The sequence below is a fragment of the Anopheles coluzzii genome, chromosome 2, assembly GCF_943734685.1.
Source record: "Anopheles coluzzii chromosome 2, AcolN3, whole genome shotgun sequence".
Lineage (NCBI taxonomy): Eukaryota > Metazoa > Arthropoda > Insecta > Diptera > Culicidae > Anopheles > Anopheles coluzzii.
The window spans coordinates 96,393,782-96,417,079 of record NC_064670.1 but is presented as its reverse complement, the minus strand read 5'-3'; the positions used below and the strand labels follow the sequence as shown (position 1 = coordinate 96,417,079).

Below are 23,298 nucleotides of genomic sequence, written 5' to 3'. Positions count from 1 at the left end.
TTCGGTTCGGTGAGTTTTTTTGTGTGTGTTAGTTTTCATTTTCCACATCATTTGCTCCATCGAGCGAAGACGGAAGTAGCAACACTTTCGCAAGGGAAGTGTGTAATATCGCCTCGCTCCCCACAGGCAGGTTCAGCTTTGCACCACGCCGACCACGTCGATAGCTTTCACATGCAGTAACAATAATGGTTAATTTTATAAAATACCATTTGCTACTATGTTTTCATCGCAGGAGTGTTGTGCTTCTCTTCGTTTGCCAACATAACTAGGGCGAAGGTCGTATGAGGGTTTTTCGAGAGTGAAGCGAAACTTGTTGGTACAAGTGTACGTGTCCAGCGATGGTCAACCAATCGGCCAATCGGGGGCTTCCTGTTTTTCCTCCTTCTTCGCCAAAGGTTCAACCTTAAAAGGTTCCGGTTCAGCACAGGGAAAGGTTCATGATACACGTTCAAGTTTCTGTTTTTTTAATGGCCACCAGCCGCACAAGTCCCACGAGCCCAATCGATGAGGGGCGCACGAAGCAGAAAAAAAGGAGACCCGAAGAAAAGGAAATACCCATTTAAACCATTTTTCCCGGAAAAATCACAAAACCAACTCCTTTCTGTCCGTGCCGCCGATACGCCGATACGCCGTTTGTACTCGTTGCTTTTCGCTATTTTTGTGCCTCTGCCACTCGCCGCTGATCGTCGGATAGCGAAGAAAACCCATTTTTCATAGCAGGAATTACCAACGAACGATGACAGTTCCCGGTATGTTTGAAGGACTTTTCTTTTTTTGGTTCAATTGTATCTATCCTTTGTAAGCTGCTGTTCGCTGGAAAGTGGTCAAAGCAAGGCGGGTCCCCTTTCGGTATAAGCTTGCGACAGGAATTCGATATATTATTAGCAGTGCCACTGCTTCCACGAACGTTCGATGGCGGGCCGGGCTACTTTCAAATGGTCATATTTTTCTCCAGCCTGCAGGTCAACCGTACGCTTTTCCACGGCCTCAGAAGTGCTGCGTGATACTTTGAGCCGGCCTTTTTTTTGGAGCGTGGTGAGTGGTGCCGGGTTATCGTTGTTAATACATGTGTGTGTTTGTGGAGCAGGATACTTATCGGCCGGTTTGAGTGGCCGTGTGTGAAGTATGGAAACATATTTCTGTTGTCCACTTGCTTTACTTTTTGCGGCACAGATCACCACCGTCAGCCAAGTGGTTGGACGGGGCATATATTTCTTCCCTCCAATTCCCCGCGTTGCACGGTTGCACCTTCCTTGAAGGCACTGAACCGGAAAATGTTGTGCCAATATTTGTTCCGCGTCCAGAGCAATGTGATTTACGCGGAGGAAAATGTGAATTAAAATGAATAAATATTGCAATGTTTGCCTGCTGTTTGTCCATCGACCGGGATGTGTAGATGTGCAGCGTTTTGGAAGGATCAAGTCGGGCCTTGTAAACAGTACCCCGCAATGAACTTGAGCAAATTGGCAGTTAGAGGGCAGTGTGCACAGCAAAAAAAAAACAAAAATGGACTAACCGTCCTTGTTTGCGTTTACACACCGTCTTGGGTTTGCTCGCTCGAGCTGTGCTTAATCGCAAATGATGAAGATACATGATGGAACATTAAACTGTGTTCATTGCAGCCACTGGGCAGGTAAGCGGCGACCGTTTCGACAAATCTTAATTCTTCCTCGCTCAGGTGGTGTCCGTCTGGAGGGACTTGTTTTTTGTTTTTTCTGCTGGTTGCATTCCTCTCCAGAGGCAAGATGCAAACGGACGAGTATTCCATTAAAGTTGAAGTTTTATCTCTCGCCGTAATTTATGTGCGCCGGGGCCACTTTTTTGCCCAGCGGCACCTGATCCGCTTGGCACCCGTTGGTGAGTGGTGGTTTGAAGATGTCTTGGTAGAGGGTTTTTTTTCTTCTTTCGTTGATTACGCTTTCCCTTTTTCCACTGAGTTTACTTTTCCCATATTTGTCCTGTTTTTCTCCCCCCCACCCGCCTTAGTTGGGCTCCTTAATGTCCAAAGGGCATTTCAGGGGTTTTACTACCAATTGAGAATGGAAATTGGGATTAAAAAGCTTAAAAAAACGCTCCATGCCAGCGGGGGTGTGCGTGTGTACCTTTGTGTCGTACAAGCGCAAGAGGGTATAGAAATCTGTGTGGAAATGGCGCTGCGATGTTCCATCACACCGGTTTGATGGAGATTTATTTGGGGAGAGCGTTTGTGTCCGTTTGTATATTAACATTATCGGCCTGCGTGTTGTAGTTTTACTTTCGTTAATAATGGTAATTTTTCAACGCAGCCAAAGCCAAACAATGAAGATAATTTGTAAATACGGTTTAGTAGGGGGATTTTGTGCCATTTTTTGTTGTGGCTAGTAATGGCGGTAGATTTTTGTGTTAGTGATTTTTTATGCGTTACAGAGTATGAGCATTAATGAGGGAGATTCAGGAGATGATGATAGATAAGGTACAATGTGTGTAGTAATGATAAGCAATTAAGTGCATTCGCTTAATGATGAGCAATTTTCTTTGACGATTGAGACAGCACTAACGTTTGGCAATTTTAACGTGAGGAGATTGAATAATTTTCTCAATATTTGACCAGGGTACTAGAACGAGGAAGTTGGTTTAGTCTGTATCGCTCTGTAATATATATCTGTCTTTATTGAGTTGGTAGGTTTTTTGTGTGGCGTTGCAGATGCTAATCATAGGTAGGTTAAGTATCAATTCTATTATAATAGAATAGCCGTCCTCTTTTTTACTAGTCTTGGTCTTGATCTATCTTTAGCCTTGACCAGTGGCGGATTTGGGGTATCGGAGGTCTTAAGCGGTAAAAGAAGTTGAGGCCTCCTGTTGGTGTCGAGGGGGATATTGCATTTGGCTTTGTTTCAAACTCACCGTAATGGTTTGCTGGCGAGGAGGGGGGAGGGTTGATCTGGGTTGATGTGGATGAACTTTATGGGTTGATCCTTCGACTACCCATAAAGTTTATTTATTTATTTATTTATTTATAATTTAATTTATTTATTAAGGTATTCAACACCTAATCCCCACCCACCATCACACAAGACAAGTAAACAACGACGTAAGACTTAAGACATAACTACATAATCTGAATTGTCGATAGATAAAACCTAGCATCTTGTATGCCTCGTTAACAGTGTTGTCAACGTGTAAATTGAAATTTAAACTAGAGTACAGTGTAACACCTAGATCACAATCTTCCTGATGACGAACTAACACGCTGCCTAATAACGAATAATTATACTTGATCGTTTTTCAAGTCTAGGAAACGAAATAATAAAAAAAATTATCTACATCATTTTTAGACACCAAGTATGACTTTCTTCGCCCATGAGGCCCCTATTGGACACAGAAGTTCTCGATGAAACTACTGTACACACTGTTATATGTGCTGGAATTACCATCCACGGGGCCCCTAAATTGACGGGGCCCCCCGCGGCCGCACAGTCCGCGTACACCTTCTGGTCTGGCTTCTGGTTACTATCTTATTATAAGCTACAATTCTTGTTCCATTTCTCGAAGTTGTGGTAATCGTTGGCTCCATTCCCATGAACGTTTTTTCACCCTATTTTCTGGGAATACTATGATAACACTTATTTCTATAGAAGTAACAATGTGTCTCATATTGCTGCTTGTATGTTCATAGAATATTAGACTATGCAATACGGGTTTTGATACAGGGGTTTTAAGGGGATTTTTTTAAATTTACTTCAAGTTTATTAAGTTTCTCAAATTTGTTTGTAGTTCTATGGTGTACTCAATACAATTTAGCAAACAGTCAAAAAGTGGTGCAATGAATTCACAAATATTGAAGACATTATCAAAAACTCTCGTATATCTTTGTAGTTCTAATGGCGATTTTGAAAAGGCAGATTTTTATGCAAATTTTATTATTCTAGATTCAGCAATCGCACATTGATAAAAAAAAATCAGAAACTTTTCTTTTTTTTTCTTCTTTTGGCTCAACAACCGCTGTCGGTCAAAGGCCTGCCTGTACCACTTACTTGTGGACTTGCCTTCAGTGACTTATAGATTACTCCCCATAGCAGGATAGTCCGTCCTACGTATGGCGGCACGGTCCATTTGGGGTTTGAACCTATGGCGGGCATGTTTTTTAGTCGTACGAGTTGACGACTATACCACGAGACCGGCTTAAAAAACTTCAGAAACTACTTAAATTTAAAGCAACATTTGTAGGAAATGGTTGTGAAACTCAAAAAAGAAGAAAAGAAGATTTTGATAAGGTTCTAGGATAGGTGACAGTTCTTAGAATTCCGCAAGAGGGAGCCACTATTTCCATCTCATCTGCTTAGTAGATCTTGCAGCTACAAAAGCACGTTTTCTAGCAAATGTAAAGTTTGAAAAACGAACCAAATTGTGTCAAAATGCCTGCAGATCCTCGAATGAAAGGCAACGCTAAAATGTAGCTTTTTCCATTTCCAACTCTCAGACTGCACGCTTAAGGCGGCGCTCTAGCAGCAATCGAACACGACATAAGACACGAACAAACCCATATAATCATATGGAGGTGCACTGTCAGACACAAACAAACAAACAAGACAAACCTCGAGTCGAACATGTCAGTTGATTCTGTCTGTGATGTTCGATACCCACCTGTGCTGTGAGTACCTTGGCTGTCAAACGCTTCACAGCTACAGTAGATAGAATTCAATGCGGGACATTTTCAAGTTTGTTTACGTAGTTTGTCTCTTTTTCTTCTTAAAATTGCGTCAAAATATTTAGAATAGCTATCAATAATATTTGCAATGCTTCACAATCAATTATAACATCAAATATACAGGTTTGAAACGTATAAAACTATTACGTGTACACAATGCATGTATATGCACTGTATGTGTTTTGGCATGGACGTTTGTTTACATTTTTCAATAATAAATTTGAATGATTTTTATGTTATTTTTGATATGAATAAATAGTATATTACTTGTTGAATCTTCCCCCTGCAGATGGATGATCATTTAAACTATGAAAATGCTTCATTTTCGAGTTGATAAGATAGGCGTATTGCAGTGCATCATGACAGGTCTATAAGACATCGAACAGCTGACAGAGCACCTATCGAACAGAGTCGTGTTTGTTTGTCTCGTTCGATTGGTCCCAGAGCGCCGCCTAAAACGACTAAACTAACCTGACACAGTAAATTAATAGTGTTACTTTAAGCTTCATTAGTACACAACAAAAATGTAGCACACTGAGCGTCGGCAACGTTTCAGGTACTCTCTTAGTGCTTTACTTCCTCTTGAAAGCTTTACACGCTGACAAGAAGAGATTTATTCACTTTAGAGCTTCGCGGAAAGGCGTACCGTGTGCGCCAGGAAGTTACAGTTACTTTACCTGCTTAAACTAATTGCAAAAAAACTGCACAACATAGCTCACCCATAGAGCGAGAGGCTTACAACGAACGGCTAATGTAGAGAAGCTTTGTTTAGTGGAAAATGCAAAGCAAGAAACAAAACCACTCACAGCGAGCAAGGAAAATGCAGTGCGAAATGCAAAGGGTGCAGTCGGGTTCATAACATCCACTAGAAGCAATGGTTCATGCTCTCCCACAAACCAAAGCCTCACCGGAAGGCCTTTGCTTCCGGAAACAAAAACGGAGAATAGAAACTTGAAACGAAATACATGCACCACGCCTACACATAAATACGGCGGTCCTGCTGGTCACCGGTTGGGCCGGATATCCGGACAAGGAAAAATGCGGAACCTCTGTTCCGCATCTGAAGCCCCCCTTACAGGAGAGCATATTTCTTTGCCTGTACAGCCGACCATTCGTATTGTGTAACGGGCCGACTCATTACGATGCGTTTATAGTCGTTGCTGTCGAGTGCAGTGGTAAGGCACGGTTTTGCCATTGCTACTGCTTTCCCACCATGTGGCAATTAAATGTGGTTTTAATTTACATATAATAAATAGGGGTTTATCCGTTGAAAAATGAGTTTCCTTCGCGGATTTGTTTTGTCGGTACCACTTTTGCTGCCTGTTTGGTTGATGGTTTGGGCGGGAGAGTATGCGGGACATATGCAAAAGGCAAAGCAGGAAGCGAAATTCAAAAAGGAAGCAACCTCGCCGGTGCAGCACAACATACCGGGCCCGGGCAAATGATGCATGCACTTGTCATGCAAAACAACAGACACGGTTGGCATGGCGCGCTGTGCAGTAACCGCTGATGAATCGGTCGGTTGGTCGGTGGGTCGAGCATTTCCGGGAAAAGAGGAAAACCTCCCCATGGACAAGGATGTACCATCTTGTCATGCCGGGAATGGCTTTCCAGGGGCTCACCGGGCGCCGTTTATTCGTCGGCATCAGCCAGCTTAAACGGTCATCATCCCTGCCGGTTGTTTCGTTACACAAAACGGTTCCTGTTTGCAGCACACAGAAACAAACAAAAAAAATATGGAAAACCTACAAACTAAAGGAAGAAAAACAAAACAACAATCCGGAAGATGCATCCTTAGTTGATTTCCCCATTTACGTGATCCTTTCCGCCTGCCTTTTTTCCCACTCTCACCGGGGCTGTGCGGTCTATTGTTCGCCACATTTTCACCTCACTCGTACGTTCCCGGAATTCTTCATGTTCAGTTTTGAGCGACGAGACGAGTGAGGGAGAGAGAGAGAGTAATTCTTTGCATCACGTTCACGGCGGGACAGCGACCGGACAGGGGGTAGTAATTAAATACGCTTTCCACTCTATGAAGGCTTATGACTTATTCATGTTCACCCTAACCACCGCCGAATTCCTCGCTCCAACCATTGTGGTTTGCTTCTTCTTTTTTGCGCCAGCACAGGATACGGAGCAGCTTTTCAACCAGAGTGAGGGGAGCTTTTTTGTGTGGGGAAGTACAAAAATAAAAAATAAAGCAAAAAATAAAAATAAAAATTTTTTGCATGTAAAGCCGAAGTATTTTGGCACCGGGCGGGGCGTTTCGTAATGGGTTTGAGATCTGTTTTATTTTTCAGTAAGCTTTAGTGTGTAAAGAAATAAAAAAGAAACACATTTTTTCCAAATAAAAAAAAGCCACTTGTACAATCAGCTTGAGCTAAAATTCTGTTGCTGTGCAGGAGTTCATACTGCGAGGGATATCTCTGCCGGCAAGCTAGATCCATAGCAACGCGCAGCAGTGTGCCCGCGTGCTAGTGTATTTAGCTGGAATGCTCTTGATGAACAAAAAACCATCAAAAAGCAGATCTCTTTTGTTGCACTTCTCCTCGGCAATCACGTTTAGTGCGGGAGAAGGGCAGCGATTTTAAAAACAAAGTGAAGCTTTGCCCCGCGGATGAGCGTTTGCTTTCATTTGCAATGAAAAATCCGTCTTCTTTTTTTTTGTTGCGGAAGTGAACCACATCCAATGCAGCAGCATCCCATTTCGAGGTGGAAGCGAAGTAGCTTGACATAAGTGCAGTCGAATGATGGAAAATTGCTAGATTATGCAGAGCTGCCTCGGATGCGGGATGAGGTGAACTTTCCGAGGGAAGTGGTAGCGACAGGAACAGGTCGCGTCGCTGTCCGGATGTCACAAAAATCATAAATGTTCGCCAGGTCGTGTTTCGTGTTGTTGCTTTTCTTTGCTCCCGCGTTCTATTTGAGAAGGAGGAGTGGACACAGGATCAGGTTGGGTGAAAAATTAATAATTCGTACAGTGTATTCGGCCGGTCTCTTTGTCGCGCAGTTTTGCATTTTACGAAGTCGCGCGGTACATTGCGCGGAAAAAAAGGAAAATAATGGACCGAAAAGAGAAAAAAAAAACCTATAAAAGGAAGGATGACATCAGATTCGGTTGGACAAACATCATGATAATGAAATTTTCACACACCATTTTCATTGCTGTCAGTGTCGTTTACGAATTAAAATAAAAAAAAATTCCCGCTGTGCAGGTTATTGAAAGGACAATGCACATAGCAAACTTGGTTCCCCTAACTGTAGCGTAGGGTGTGTGCCATAGCGAACGTGCGCGAGAAAGTGGACTGCGGAGTGGATTGTTATGGCGTCATTTAGTAAATGGGGACACTACACTAAAGCGTAATGGCTATTGGGCCTTTTAAACGGTTAGCGTGTTTATTGGATGATTTTGGGTTTGGAAATTAATATTAAACTGTTAAAGAGATTGAGTTTTTAATTTTACAGAGCGATTTTTTGTTATTTATTGCGTAAAACTAAAGGGTTTACAAATTCAAGACTGATGTATATCTAACTCTGTTATTTTAATTATATTTTGGGGCAATTTCGGGGCCCCGTGGATGGTAATTCCAGCATATACAACAGTGTGTACAGTAGGCTCATCGACAACTTCTGTGCCCAATAGGGGGTCCAAAGACGAAGAGACTTATACTTGGTGTTTGGTACTTGGTGTCTCAAAATGGTCTTGAGTTAGCCGTTGATATTTTTTTATATCATTTTATAGACTTGAAAAAACGATCAAGTATAATTGTTCGTTGCTAGGCAGTGTTAGATCGTCGTCAGGAAGTTTATGATCTAGATGTTACTCACTGGACTTTAGTTTAAATTTCCGTTGACATACTGACAACACTGTGCGACCAATTCAGAGGACTTACAACCATGCTAAGTTATCGCTCGCGTTGCCTTCTGCTTGGCCTACAGACGCTCGAACACCGTTTTAAGGTAAACCAATGTGTATTTGTTGCTAAAATATTTTAAAAAATGACATAGACGTTGTATTTTTAGAGAAGAGCAACTTCTACGTGCCTTTGAGAGCTCTTCGCTCTCGTAATTTGCTTGTTGATGAGAACAGGCGTACCTTATATGGATACAACGAACCGTCACTAGCTATGACAAGGCAATTCAATACATGATGTAATCACTTTGATTTTAATTTAACGACCAACGCATTTTATTAATTTCCAATTTTGGTGACACCGGATTAAGGCAGATGTTAGGGGAATAAGTTAGGGATTATATGTTGAATAGCTTAATAAATAAATAAATAAATAAATAAATAAAAAATAAATAAATAAATAAATTAATTAATAATAAATTAATTAATAATAAATTAATAATTTAAGAAATTAATAAATTAAGAAATAAATAAATAAAACAGTTAATTATTTATTTAATACAAAAAAGTTCAAGTTGTCGATCCATCTCGAGTACCCCCAACACCCCTCACCCCCTCGCCAGCAAACTAATACGGTGAGTTTGATTCAAAGCCAAATGCAATAATTCCCCCCCCCCCCCCCCGCTCGACACCAACTTATTCCAATAAGTCGTCGAACCAACTTAAAGGGCCTTAACTCCTTTTACCGCTTAGAGCCCCCGACACCCTGAATCCGCCACTAGTACCAACTATCATCAATGTTGTCATACACGCTAAATTAGCTTTGTAATTTTCGTTTAATTACTTATTAAATTAAACTGAAATGAAACTGAAATATGTCGTAATTTTATTGGTATTCACAACAAATAAGAAATGTAACATAATTATCTGATCCATCTAAAGATCCATTACACCAAATGATTAAAACTTATTCTTCTTTAAACAACATTGTCGATCACACCGTTAGTGCAGGTAATCTTTAGTTAATTTTAATTAAACTATATTAATAATAAATAAATTAATGATTACATTTATCAGGACTGTAATTGAAATAATTTACGAATGATTTATAATTTAAGCATTACTGGATGATGATCATACACAAGCACAACCAAAATGCTCTTGGAGTGTCTCAGCAAGTTATTTCCCATTGAAAAAAAGCAAAGAGCAATGATCCGTAAGGTGGGGAATTGGGTCCAGACAGAGGATAAAAGATGACTAACGCCGTTTGTTCACCATTGAGCAACGGTACCTATTGTATCTGTAAAATGAACCAAGCAACTCTGAATACATATAAAATAAGATTTTGGGATTTTCAGGTAGATATCTTCCGACCATTTGATTATGAAACAATTTAAGCAAAAGATAAACTTCCCTATGATGTGTTGCGATTCTTCCCATTTTTATTTCGCACAATCAATTACCGTTGTAGGAATTCTACTTCTTTGGCACAACAACTGTTATCATCCAAGGCCTAGCCAGTACCACTAAAGGGCTTGGCTTTCAGTGACTTATTGATTACTCATACCAGGATAGTCAGTCCTATGTGGCCACGGTCAATTCGGGGCTTGAACCCATGACGGACATGTTGTTAAGACGTACGAGACAGACGTCAACTGTACCACCTGACCAGCGCATAGGCTGTAGGACTAAGTCTCCTTAAATCACTGGCCTTAGTTTTCAATAACGTTGTTGGTTTACTCATCGCAGAATTGTCGTACGTATAGCAGACTAAGTATGTTTGGGGCTTGAGCCGTAGCACATGGACTGCTAATAACATGACTGGTCGCAATTATCCAATTAGTAAAATTAACTGTAGCATAATTTGCTGCACAAATAAACATAAATTAATACGCAATTGAGCAGAATTGTTTGTCTTACGTTCGTATTGCCATAGCATGTTGTTGCAGTAGCCTCCCAAATCAACCAAAACATCAATAACCAAAGTATCAATATCTCAAAGTCATGTCGATCACAATAGCAGCAAACTCGACCCGAAAGCAAACGATTAATGCTTCCCCTTACCCCTGCGGCTCTTCTTCTTCGCGCATCTCTTCCCTTCCAATGCCACTCAAGCCAACGGCAAAACAATACACCAATCGATTAGAAAACGGTGACGCGGTGCAACTTACGGCAGTAGCTACATAAACAATCGAAGAAAGAAACAAATCACGAACCCGAGCGAACACGGACGGGTAAGATGATCTTCGCCTTGGGCACGCCGAAAATCTCTCCCAGCACGTTCCCCACACCCTAACCCACTACACCCACCCATCCCGAACAAAATAAGACGCACAAGTCACGATTTCGATTTCAACCCAAAAGGTGCTACAAATGGACCGTCCGTCTATCACACAAGTGTGAGCATTTGTTTTGCCTTTGCCGTTTTCCGCGCGTCGCTCGCTCGCTTCTACTCTGCGCGTTGTCTGCGGCGCTGCAGTTTGTGCGCGTGTAGGTGTAGGTGGGCGCCGGCTATGGATGCTGCTCCCGGTGCCGCAACACGCACAGCATGAAATTATGCTGCGTCGGGGCGGTGGAATGTTTTCCTTCACGGTGGGAGGGTGTTTCTTTTCCCCCCGTGTATCCCGGTGCGTGCCGCATTAATGCGCGTAGACGGTGCGGGCGGTATGGTGCGCTTCAATAAAACTGTGCCTTGCGGCCGGTCAGCTTTGTGGAGTGGGTCAGGGTGCTGGTGAGATGTAGGAGAAGGAGAAAAGGGCCAAAATGTGTAACGTTTTTTTGTTGTTGCTTTGTTGCTTGGAGCGAGTGGCGTGTGTTTGGAATGATATGTCCATTTTGGACCAACGATGGCACCAACATTCTCATCCCAGTGTGTGGTGTTTGAAATGGAAGCCAGCTATTGCTATTGCTGCTGCACTCGGGCCGAGTGCAATCGAGCTGGGAGGGGGGTTTGGAAGGGGGAGCAAACTCGACCGTGATGCACACAGCACGAGGCGCCGGAATATGAAATGAGTTTTTACGGATCCGTATGATGCTTTAAGCATTTTATATCTGTCTATGTGTGAATGTGTGAATGTGTATTTGTCTCTTATTTTCGATGTTTGGTAAAAAAGAAGAATGAAAAAAAGGACAACCTTCTGTTAATCAACCTTCTACTTTTGATTTTGTTTCTTTAATTTTATTGTATTTTTGCAGTAAGTGATAAGTTAATGAAAAAAGTGTTTTTAAATAGCACGACAAATCATCGCTCAGTTTTATCAAAATCATAGTCTAGAAGTCAACATATTTAACTGAAAAAGAAAAAAAATTATCTTATTTTATTAGCTCTATAGTAAATTGAAGAAGCAGAAAATGCACTAAAAAGAGATTTGTCTTTTTTTTGTTTTGAAGAACCTTGCATTGATTTATAGTCTTACTCTTGCGTGAAGGGCTTTCGACGGTTTGATTAATGCTTCCTCTACAGATGATATTTCTACTCTCAATTTGTTAGTCTTCTCGTACATTTGTTATTTACCAGCATATCTTTAACTATTTTTTATTTTAAATAATGTTCAAAATTTTGACTGTCTTTTGCTTTGTAATCGAATGTGGCGTAACATTGTTTTGTTTTATTTTTTCTGTTCAACTACAGTGCACAACACAACTCCTCACAACGAGCCCCTTATAACGAGTTTTTCGCATAACGAGCAAATCTAAATGCTCCACAAATACCCCTCTTCGACAAGTGGAGTAAGTGAGGTTCTTTCCTTCTTATTTGACAATATTGGAGCCTCTCTTCGGCTTCAGCCATGAAAAAGGGGCAGGACGTAGATTTTAGTGAGTAGTGTACCTCCCTAAGAAGCGTGTGTTTGACAAGTGTGAGGTGTGTTCTTGCATACATTCTTGATCTACTTGCTCATGAAGGCGAGAATTTCGATACTAAGAATTGATCAATGGATTACTGTTGTCACTTTGAGGTGTTCCGTATGGTTGTGATGCATATAACCCACTGTACTTTGTAAAGTTTAAAACTTTCGATGTATTTATCTGTTGTATTAATATTTACTTAGAATAAAAAGACATAAATGTTTGAAAACATAAATTAATGAAAAGCGCGAGAGCGGTCCCGTAGTATAGTCGTCAAATCGTACGATTTAAAAAAAAACATGGCTGTCCTGTGGGTTCAAGCCTAGGATGGACCGTCCCCCCATTGCAGGTACTGACTTGTCCAGCTGCGTAGTTCTGTTATAATGTCTCGAAAGTCTGGAATTAATTAGGTATAATGCAATTGCTCGTTTTTGCGATTTATTATTACGATATTGGTGCATTTTCTCTCAGTGATTACGGTTTTTAAAGTAATCAATTTTCAAAATTAAACCCAAGCCATTAAAATTTCTCTACTATGTTTTACAAATGAGGGAAATAGTCTTCAGAAAGATAACGAAACACTGAATGGCATCACACGTACCTTGGGACGGCCTTTTCACCTTCCCTTTTACTTGCTCCCTTATTATGGTATTATGCTGTCCAACCTAGCAATCGGATTTTACCTCGAAGCACTTATTCGCATCTACCCCAAACGATTGCTCCCCTCTTCGACCTTCCATCGCCGGCCCCTTCTAATCCTACAGTCACTTTCTGCGTCGGCTGCACATGCAACACCGATAAGAGCTGCTCCGCCTCTCAGCCAAACCGCGAGCGCGCGCTCGCCCGCCTGTATACAAAACAAAATAAAACACTCACCGCTTCGGGGCGGATTTATTGCCTCATCTGTGCGCTATTTGACAAATTAAGCCGATCTATTTCGCCCACTGTGTGAACTTTTTCTAGCTCCCCTTCTATACCCGGCCAGCTCGACCGTTTGAAAAAAAAATAAAATAAAATAAAAACTACTCCACCCACCCGGGGTGCAGTAGTCACCCAGCCATCCCCATGTTGCCCTTTTCGATACGTTTCGTAAGTCACAAAGAGTTATTCAAGCAAGAAAAAGAGAAAGAGAGCGAGAGAGTCAAATCAGACGAATAATGCAAACATCGAAAAGTGGGGAACAGAATACAGAAGAGGGGGGTGTACAGAAGAGAGTTATTTCTCCAATGCAACTGCATGCAACAGGGACATCCCTGCTTGTGAGCTACACACATACTAAACATTCGCCGACTAGAATCACGAAAGTATGCGTGATCGTGAGTCCGTTCTTAAGCTGCGCTTCGAGTGGTTTTAGGTAGCGCGGGTGGGTGTAGATGGTGAAATGGACGTTAGGTGGCCACGAAATCGAGACGAAACACGACTGACAATCGTTGTTTATTTTTGGAACTATTTGCCAAAGGCTTTGCGTGGCCAGACGCACCATGCACCAGCGAGGTTCATCGATAGCTGTTGTAATGGACTTTTGTTTGTGTTTTGCTGTTGTTAGTGAGAAGCGTAGAAGCGAAAGAAGGACAGGAGTATTATGCCGAGTGTTTTTCCGAAAGGTGAAAGTGAACGCAAGGGATGATAAATTGGAGTTCAAATCAGAAATCAAGCTTTCTATAGATTTCCGAGCTACGGTGAAGCTTGCTTTCATGCTGTGCGTGTAGTAAAAGATTTAGTTTAATCTCAACTATCTCAACTGCAGAGTAATGCAAACAAACCAACGTAGCAAAACAAAAATCAACAAGTCCGAGCCATTAAGGATGGTGTCACGCTTTTTAAGGTGAAGCTGACATTACCAATTCAATGCTAGGCTTCAATTAAAGCATCCGGGATTATCCTTTCAAATCCCCTCAGCGGCTAGAAAATGGCTGTGGATAATTTTCACCTTCCCGGAGGGTTTGCTGCTTTGCTTAACACTCATTTAATCTGAGTGTTATTTAATTTGGCATTGTCGTGACGATGGTCAGGCCCGACCGACCAGCCAGTTTAATGCACTGCTTGTGCGAGCAACAATTTTACGCCGAAAAGTCTATGGCTTTTTCTTGGAAAAACTAAAATGGTCCGTCGCGATGAAGCAGCTTTTCTAAGGAAGAGAGAGAGAGAGAGAGAGACACTTTGGCTTTGGTACCTCGGTAACTGGTAGTGTTGAATATTGACTTAAATATGGACGACGAAATTGTCGTCTACAAAGTCGTACCCAGAGCAAAAGGACCTTTTCATCGAATATAATTTCTTGGAAAATCTGTACGAAAAGAAGAAACGTCAATTAATTGGAAATAAGCAAAGAAACACGACTGCTTTGCTAGCAAGCAATCATAAACGGCATTAAATGAAATCATACTAACCTCCATGAGAACACATGCACACACACACACATCTCGCAATGAAACAGTGTTCTGTGTAGTGCGCAAAAGAAACTTTCCCTTCGGTGCAAAACCACCCCAGCGCACGGCACGAAACCAAACCAAACAGCGCAGCTTCCCAAACGGATGGCTGAACGGTGGAAAGAAAATTGTTTCCGGAAAGAAAATTGAACCATAAATCGATTAGAAGTGTGCCGTGGCCGTCGCCCACTGGCGGAGGGATAGGGACGGTTTGTGGATATTAGACAAAACCCGTCCCATCCATGCGCGAGCAAACCCCGTCCATGACCATGCGCCTCCATCGTGCTTTGGGAACAGGAACGGTGAAAGTTTCGACTTGCTGGTTTGCGCGGGCGGTTTTTCCGGAATCACGGTTTGGTGAACGGTTTGATTAGATTTGGCGTTAAAACTGGTTGACGGTGGTGGAGCTGTTTCTCGTCGTTTCTGCTGCGACAGTTTGTAAGCAAACCCCGTTTCACGCTCTGTAAAAAAGGTAATTCAATGGCGGTTCGGTGGTAGATGGTTAATGGTTTATCGGGTATGCCGAAGAAAAACTAGCATAATCGGTCGTTTGGTTGGCTTAAAAGGTTGAACAATGTATTGTGCTTGGCGATGAGCAGTCTGTGTCGGGTGGTTTGACCATTTTTGTGTTGATTATTGTTCCAGAGTCAAGTATAAGATTGAATAGATTAGGTTTGTGATGGGTGTTAGCTTCACCCCATGGATTGATCGTTTTGACAAGCATTCAAAGTGTTTTAAACTGAAATCAGATGCGAGCATCTAATTACCATCGCTCGTCCACCGTTCAACACACTTTTCCAGCACTTATCTGGGCGTCTTTTGGATTGTGCAATAATTAATCATGCCGTCACAAAGAAAGCAAAGCAAAATCATTACTTTCGACCAAACAATCATAAACGTGCTCAGGCCAACAAAACGCCAACAGCAAATGAACTTTAAATGATAACTAATGTGCCAGCTGGATGCGCCGAGCGCGCTTTACAAAACGCAAACACATCCGCCATGCCGGGTTTGAAAAATGAGCTTTTGATAGCTCTCACTCTCTGTCTATCTCTCTCTCGCTCTCTCTGTGCATCGCTCAACAGCGGCAGCTTTGGCAAAGTTCTTGATAGCTTTTTGTTTATAACAAAGCAACGAAAGTCCTTTCTTCCTTCCTCTAATGCATCCAACCATCGGGGGGTTTTTTTTATACTGTCCTTCTGTCCGGGTTTTCCCGGGATGGTAAAAATGTGATAAACTGCCATCACAAACTGCCACCCAGCCCAGAGTTGGGTTGAAAGGAGAAGGAAGTATGGGGGAAAAGAGTAAACGACGCAGCAACGAAGGACGTGGGAAATGGATCACTTTTCATGAGGTCAGAAAGTTTCGCCCGCATCGTGTGGTCCAGTGTGGTCAGCGTTGTTTCCATCGGTGGCAGTACCATCAGCGTGTTGAGGCTTTGGCTGCTGTTTATGCTTTATTCCTTTGCTGCTTCATGTTTTTTTTCCTTTCCTTTCCTTTCGCTTGCTAAATAAACATACTTTCCTCTCGAGCGGCGGCAGACCACCCGGGTGACCATATGGTCGATAAATTGTCGATTGTGCCGGCGCCTTCACAGCGAAAGGTTGTGTGATCGGCGAACGTGACAAAAGCGTCGGTCGGGACAGTTCGATCGATGTCACGGCCCGGTGATGGAGGCGCACGTTTCGCCCGGGAGTGTGTAAGTTAATGGCTGTTTTATGATTGTTGGCTGGCAAAAGTTGATAGCGGTACAACACAGCAACACACACATGCATTTCACAATACATTAGCACCTCGCATCATTTGCAACAGCTTGGCTGAGAACAAAACGGTGACAGGAAAGTAGAAAAAAGAGTAAATCAAAACAAATATCTCAGTGGGGCCTAAATCGATTCGAACGACCCATCGGGTTCAAATACGGGCCGGTTCGGAGGGTGATGAATTTTCCTCCAAACAAGCTGCTGACACGCATTTCACCTTTAATCTTTCGACCGGTTCAACCCGCTCTCGCGTTCAACATCGGGGTAGACAAATTTCGTACAAATCAGCTCCCAAAGTGGAGCGTTGTCGTCGGGGCGGCGTTTCGGCCGAAAGTTGTCCATTTTGGGGCATTACGTCTTCGTCTCACGGGCGCCCATCAGCCCTTCCCCGTGCCACCAACGACAAAGGTTGACGAATGACCAAATAAGGGCGAAAGATTGTGTGTGTGTGTGTGTGTGTGCATGTGTGATTTCACAGACGTCTGTTGGTAGCGACAGCCCACGTGTCACGTGTCGGTTTTGTGTGAGATTTGGGAAGACTAATGGGACATGGTCCCAAACCCATCTCCACCGCTGCACCAGTGTGTCTTTGTCTTGATGTTGCTTCGTTTTACGGAAGCAAAACTGTACGGCAACACGAAGCAATGGTTTATTTATCGAACACAACGAACGTTTTCGATGTCCCCCCAAAAAAGGGTCCCCGTTCTGCCGATGTCTTGTCTTGCTGGAATAATTCAGCAGAAAACACACGGTATCGATTGAAAAGTGTTGCGGTGTGCAGGCTACAATCACTGTTGTCAAATCTTCTCTTGCCTTGATGGAACGGGTTGAACGGAACGGTATGCAGCATTCGGAATATGTGCTAATGAATTTATGATGCTATACAAGATTTCGATTTTGCTTAGCTTTCGGTAAGGCTGGCCTCTGGTAAAACAGGGTGGAATAACATTTGTGGCATAAATTGCGATACATCATCATGGCTTATCCTCGGGTATGGCATTGGTAGTGCTGTTTGGTAGATGTCTCTGTTTGTGTGTGCAAAATGGTTTTTCGACTATGCAGATTCGAGAAAACGCCAGTGGTTTCATAATTTACGACCTAGGTGAAACCCGGAGAGTTGATGATGGGGGGAGTCTGGGTAGGAGAGCGGCCGTTGGGATGCGAAAAAGCTATCATTTCGATGACATTCATTCATTGCCCCCCCTCGTTTCGTTTGGTGTGACGGAGACAGACAAAGTAGGTATAGAAACGTGTCTACCTCGGATTTTGTTGAGCAAATTTTTGGTTCGTTTCGATAAATGTTTAACGAACGGGGAACGTTTCGTTCCATTGCAGCAGCGTTACAACTTCTGTCTCGGGGGTTTGTGGCACGATTGTGGATTGTGGATTGTGGTGCGTGGTTAGATAGAAGGAGTGTTAAATATTTGCTTGAATGAGTGATTTAATTGCAAATGAAATAGGGTGACTCTTAGTATGCAACGGCAGCCTGATGGGCTAACCTGATGGGCAGGCCGATAACGTAATTTATCAAGGTAATGTCATTTGGAATTGATTTAAACAGGGAGTTTCAGCATCGTAAACAACATTAGTAAGCTTTTATTTATTTGTTTAGGTACAACAAAACTTGCTTTGGCAACTATTAAAGAAGAATGTAAGTGTTTATTTGAGAGCTTTAAAAAAGGTTTCTATTATCTAATCAATTAATATTTAAAGCAACACAGCAATCAAAGATACAGAGAAGTTTAATTAGAGTCTGGTTTCTTAACGCCACATAAGAGTCCTTTATTAGTTTCGTTATTTATATAGAATCTGCGTCCGTATTTTCAATACATCGTTAGATGTCACATTAATCATCGTTTCGATAGATTTTGTTTTCAGGACATTCACTTCATGCAAATTTAGCCTTAACCCGAGCATGCTCGGTTGACCTAGAACATGTTACTAAAGTAAAAGTTTGTTAAAAGCCTATGCACATATTTGGGGCATCGTGATCCAACGGTTTCTTTCAAAGGGGAATGAATTTTGGAAGGGATGAATATTGCAAAAGACATTTATAAATTTCAAGCGTACTTTCTTCTGCATCTTTCAATCTGCTCATCCAGGACAGTGGTTTCGAAACTTTTTTCAAGCAGCGATTCGAACGATCCATCTGGTTCATAATTTGGTTGATGCTAGCGCTGATGCATTGTGTTTTGAGAACTGGAGGTGTTAAGTAGAGGTTGTTGATAGAGGAGGGGGGTTAAGGATCAAAGATGATTATCCTTTTTAACATATTTACAATCTACAATAGCAAAAAATCTTTACAAAATTCCAAGAATTAGGATATTCTACCAATGACCAATGATTTTTTTACGTTTCATTTTTGTCAATTCTTGTGTCATCTAAATATTGAAAGAAAAAAAGCTCAACTAACACAACTAAGTCGTGTTTTACACCAGAACTTATGTTATACGACCCTTGTCATAGCGATTATCTCCTAATTACCTGATGATATCTATTGTTCTTTACTCCAAGGCATGGTTTACGTACAAATCAAGAAGAAAAATTCTGTAACTTTAATGGTCAAGTGCATTTATAAAACCAAATTTTGTGACGGATGTGGAGGAAGACATCAGCTGTTAATATTCTGAACTCAAATAATTATATGAGGTAATTCACTCAGAAGTTATCACACCTTAGGTAATGGGTTTTAAACTAGAAATCAATGAAACAATTTTGAAAATATTTAAGTTTCTGAACGAGTTTTGTTTTCACCTAAATTAACTGAAACTTCATTGTATGCTCTTGTTTACAGTTAATATGTAGATTTCTGATAAATGTTTGCTGTAGAAAGTTTTTCTGCGATTTCTCTGAGGTGTGCTAGCAATCAAATAAAAGGCTAAATATGCTTCCATTTAAAGAATAAACTGATGGACAACTTTAAAAGAAATTGACCCCACACTCTATTCAAAGCTTCGATACATCGTATCCTTCCCGCTCGCCGATTTGTTGATGGAATGATTGAATCAATTCCAGGGATACGTGTCCGGAGTGCAAATGCTTCACTTGCGAAAACCATCCGTTTGCCAGCCACAGTTGTTACAAACACCCAGTAGCAACAGTAACAACGAAGCACACGAGCAAACGGGCAAAGCAAATAAGATCGTTTGTTTCACACATTCGACAAACATCGTTCGATGAATGGTTTTTAATTTGCTACCAAACATCCCTCCCCCTCCCCGTCCCAACCATCAGGAAATCAGCGTGATTGTGTGCGTCGGGCTGATGTAACAGCTTGCGCCCAACGTTGGCAGCCCAGTGAGACGACTTCCGTCTTGCTCGGTTCGAACCGCAAAACGTAGCAAAGATTAAAATTTATTTCACTTTTATTAGCCAGCACCACCACCGGGCGCGCTTGTGTGTTGGGTTTTGATCGGATTTCATCAGGCATTGGTTGGATGGTTCGATGGCGCGCTGTCGCCACCGCTGCCTGATATACACCACTAGCAGCAACAATAGCAGCGTGAAAAAAGTAGGAAATCAGACACATACGATTGCGAGCACATAAATCTCATCGCGCAGTATGTGTGTGTGTGCGAGCGCCGCACCTTCATCATACTGCGCGGTGGCCTCGCCGAAGGAAAACGTGACAGGAAGTCGTAGCCACATCAAGCCACACACAGAAATTTGTAACAAACCATTATTTTTCTTCCCAGGGGAGGGCGGTAAGGCGTCGGAGGGAGGGTTGGGGGTGTCTATTAGTCGTGGCCGGCGTGCTATTTCATCGGTAGCGACCGACCGAGCGGCCGAGCGGATGAAGATAACTGTGACAATGACAGCTAATGTGATATCTTCCGCCGTTTATCTTCCACGATCTAAGGGAGAGGGCCGTATACGGGAAAGAGGAGGAAATGAGAGGTTAGAATGGGTGGGTTCGGATTTTCCGCTCCCATAGGAATCCCTCATTCCGACGCCTTGCGGCATAAAGTTGTCAAGCAGGAGGTGGTCGCTGAGGTTTTTGGGAAAGGATCCTTTGCACGATCCTTCCTTCATTCGATTGGCGAGACACAGAAGGGGGGAGTAAGAGGGAGTGTGATACGGAACAGAAAACAAAGAAGATGGAAGGACACATATTTGCAACCGACTGGATACTGGTTGGTATGTGGACGTAAAATAAACGATACACGCGTGTGTTTGTGCTGGCCGCCCTTCCTTCGCACCGGATGAACAATGTGACAATAAAACTGCGGATGATTTCCGGTGGCCCTCTGCCTTGCCTCTCATCAACAAATCAAACCCCACCCTACACCCACACGTCTTCGCGCATTAAAGCACTCTTCATCGCGATGCTTCTTCCGGGTAAGACACTTCTAAATGGGAATTGTTGGGTGCACTTGGCCCGCTCTTACCCCGGTTTGTTGGGAGTGGGATCGAAAACATGCTACCGGTTGCTGCGTGTGGGCTGCCTGTGGCTAATATACTGTCCCCCTCCGTCAACCGGTCGGTTAATCAAAAAGCGTGAAATCTACCCAGCGAAATGTTGACGTCGTTTAATTTAATTTGTCACCCACTGCGTGCGCTAGATGGCGCGTGTGTGCCACCGTGTATCAGTGTCATCGGTTTTTGGGTGTCGGTTTTTTTTTACGTTATTTTAAGAGTACCCATTCGAGGTGTTTTATAACATCCTCAGAAACACACACACACACACATACATGCGTGGGAACGTGACTGAAGCACTAGTTGCCACAAGGGCCGAGGGTATTATTCGGCATTCATTCGACATTCAGTGGTTGTGTTTACTGAAGATGCGTGAGATGATCTCGAGACGTGTCAAAGTTGACAGGAAGCGAGGGTTTCGATTACACTCACGTTCATCTGGGTGTAGTTATTACCGCTCAAGATGATACGTTAATAGGTGCTGGCTGGAAGAATCGATTACACTCTCTGAGGGCAGGCTTTGCGAAATGAAAGAGAGAGAGAAAGATGATGGAAAGGAGAGAGTTATAGACAGTGTACATTAAAAAATACGTGATACAGTTCGAAATTCAGCAGTTGGACGTATTCTAGCTGCCTTGCTTTATAGTAAAATGTTGGATAGTTGCCTAACAATTTCTTAACAAAAACATTTGTCTATGTTCAAGAATAATACTTTTTGAAAGAAAAAACATAAAAATAGGTGATAAAGAATAAATCCAAGCCTTATTGATTGAAACAAGGATAAAAAAAACTCAAATAATTCACATTGACAACTGCACTGAAAGTTCAACTAGTTTATAGCAGACTTTATGCTGAACTTACTGTTCAACTTTGTGGTCAAGTTATGCAACTCTTTTTTCCATCCCTGATTGGATTAGAAAATTGGCCGTCCCTTCAGTTACAGTACATTTTCGTCCCTCTAATTTGGAAAACTGAATCTCTCTAATTTGAAAACCTATCTTATTTGATCTTAGTTCCATCGGCTTTCAAATAAGAGAGAGTTGACTGTTGATTCGAAGTTGTTCGAAAATGTGTGATATCCATTACTTCAAATTGTCTTCAGATGTTTTTTAGCAATACGGTTCTAGGTTGGGGTTGAGAGCTTTTTGTAAACCATGCTTTGATTTTGTGTAGTTCATAAACAATGATAATTTTTTTGACTAAATAAGGTATTTGAGGAAGAATATCTGCTATTGTGGTATCATACAATTTTTCAAAAATTGTGTTAACAAAATCTAAAAACCAGACGTTTTGACATTAATAGTTCACCACCATTTGAACCTTGTGAGTTATAAAATGATCTAATCCGATGAATTAAAATGACTCGTCCGTGGAATTTGCAATATTTGAAAATCTTTTCCATGTGATTGTTGTAAGTGCGCCTGATTACAATGCCTTGTGGATAAGTATCGTCCAGTTACTTTTGAAAATGTATATTTCCGATTGATGAGCAAATCATTGAGTGAAATACTTAAAGTACTATTTTTAATAAATTCACTTTTTACTCGGACCCTGTCTGAAACTCTTGGAGCAACCTTTTGGTGCCCATGATGGTTGTTGATGGCCTGCAGACAGCTTCTTACAGAGACCAAGCATCGAGCTGCCCGTTCCAAACGCTCGAGAAGATGCGGTTTGCGTGTCAGAAACATTGGTCAGTAAATGATTTCGTTTGTTATCAACCGGAGATTGGATGTCCACCCCGAAAAGGAAATTACGTTTAGGGTTTCCCCATTTCAAGGACACCGAGCAAACGGAAGACGAGCTATTGGTGACTGGTCAGCAACGATGATGTAAATATTTGATCGCCGCATTCTAACTCTGGTCAATAATATCTTCCACTTTTTGTTGTTGTTGGTAGAATCAGGTGATTACTATCCCTCTCCAAAAGTGATTAATATTCACTCAAATTGTGCTTTGAAGAGACCAAATGGACGAAATGACAAGGATTCTAATAATCTCTGTTCCACCAGACCACCCGGTGTGTGTGGTTGTGTTTGTGTATACTCTGGAAGTGCTTGATATCGAAAGATGAGACAAAACACCGCAACGTTGTGTCCGGTTTTAGTCCAGAGGTGGATCGATGCGTGATTGACGCACGATCTGATAGGTTTTGGCCGATTGGCTATTTGCCGGGAGCAGCGGGTGGACCACGAGCCGTGTAAAGCTGTTCTGATCGCTTTTTATCATTTGACTGACTGGCTGACTGACTGACGGACCGACCGAACTGGTAGGCTGGCTGGCTTGCTGGTCGGCTGGTTTGACTGATAT

General features: G+C 42.2%; 1 protein-coding gene across 4 annotated transcripts in view; it reads left to right on the top strand.

Moving 5' to 3' along the window:
• The window catches only part of LOC120948529 (fibrillin-2), a 101,947-nt gene that overhangs the window by 3,824 nt on the left and 74,825 nt on the right, over positions 1–23,298 (top strand). The gene's annotated exons all lie outside the window — the stretch shown is intronic.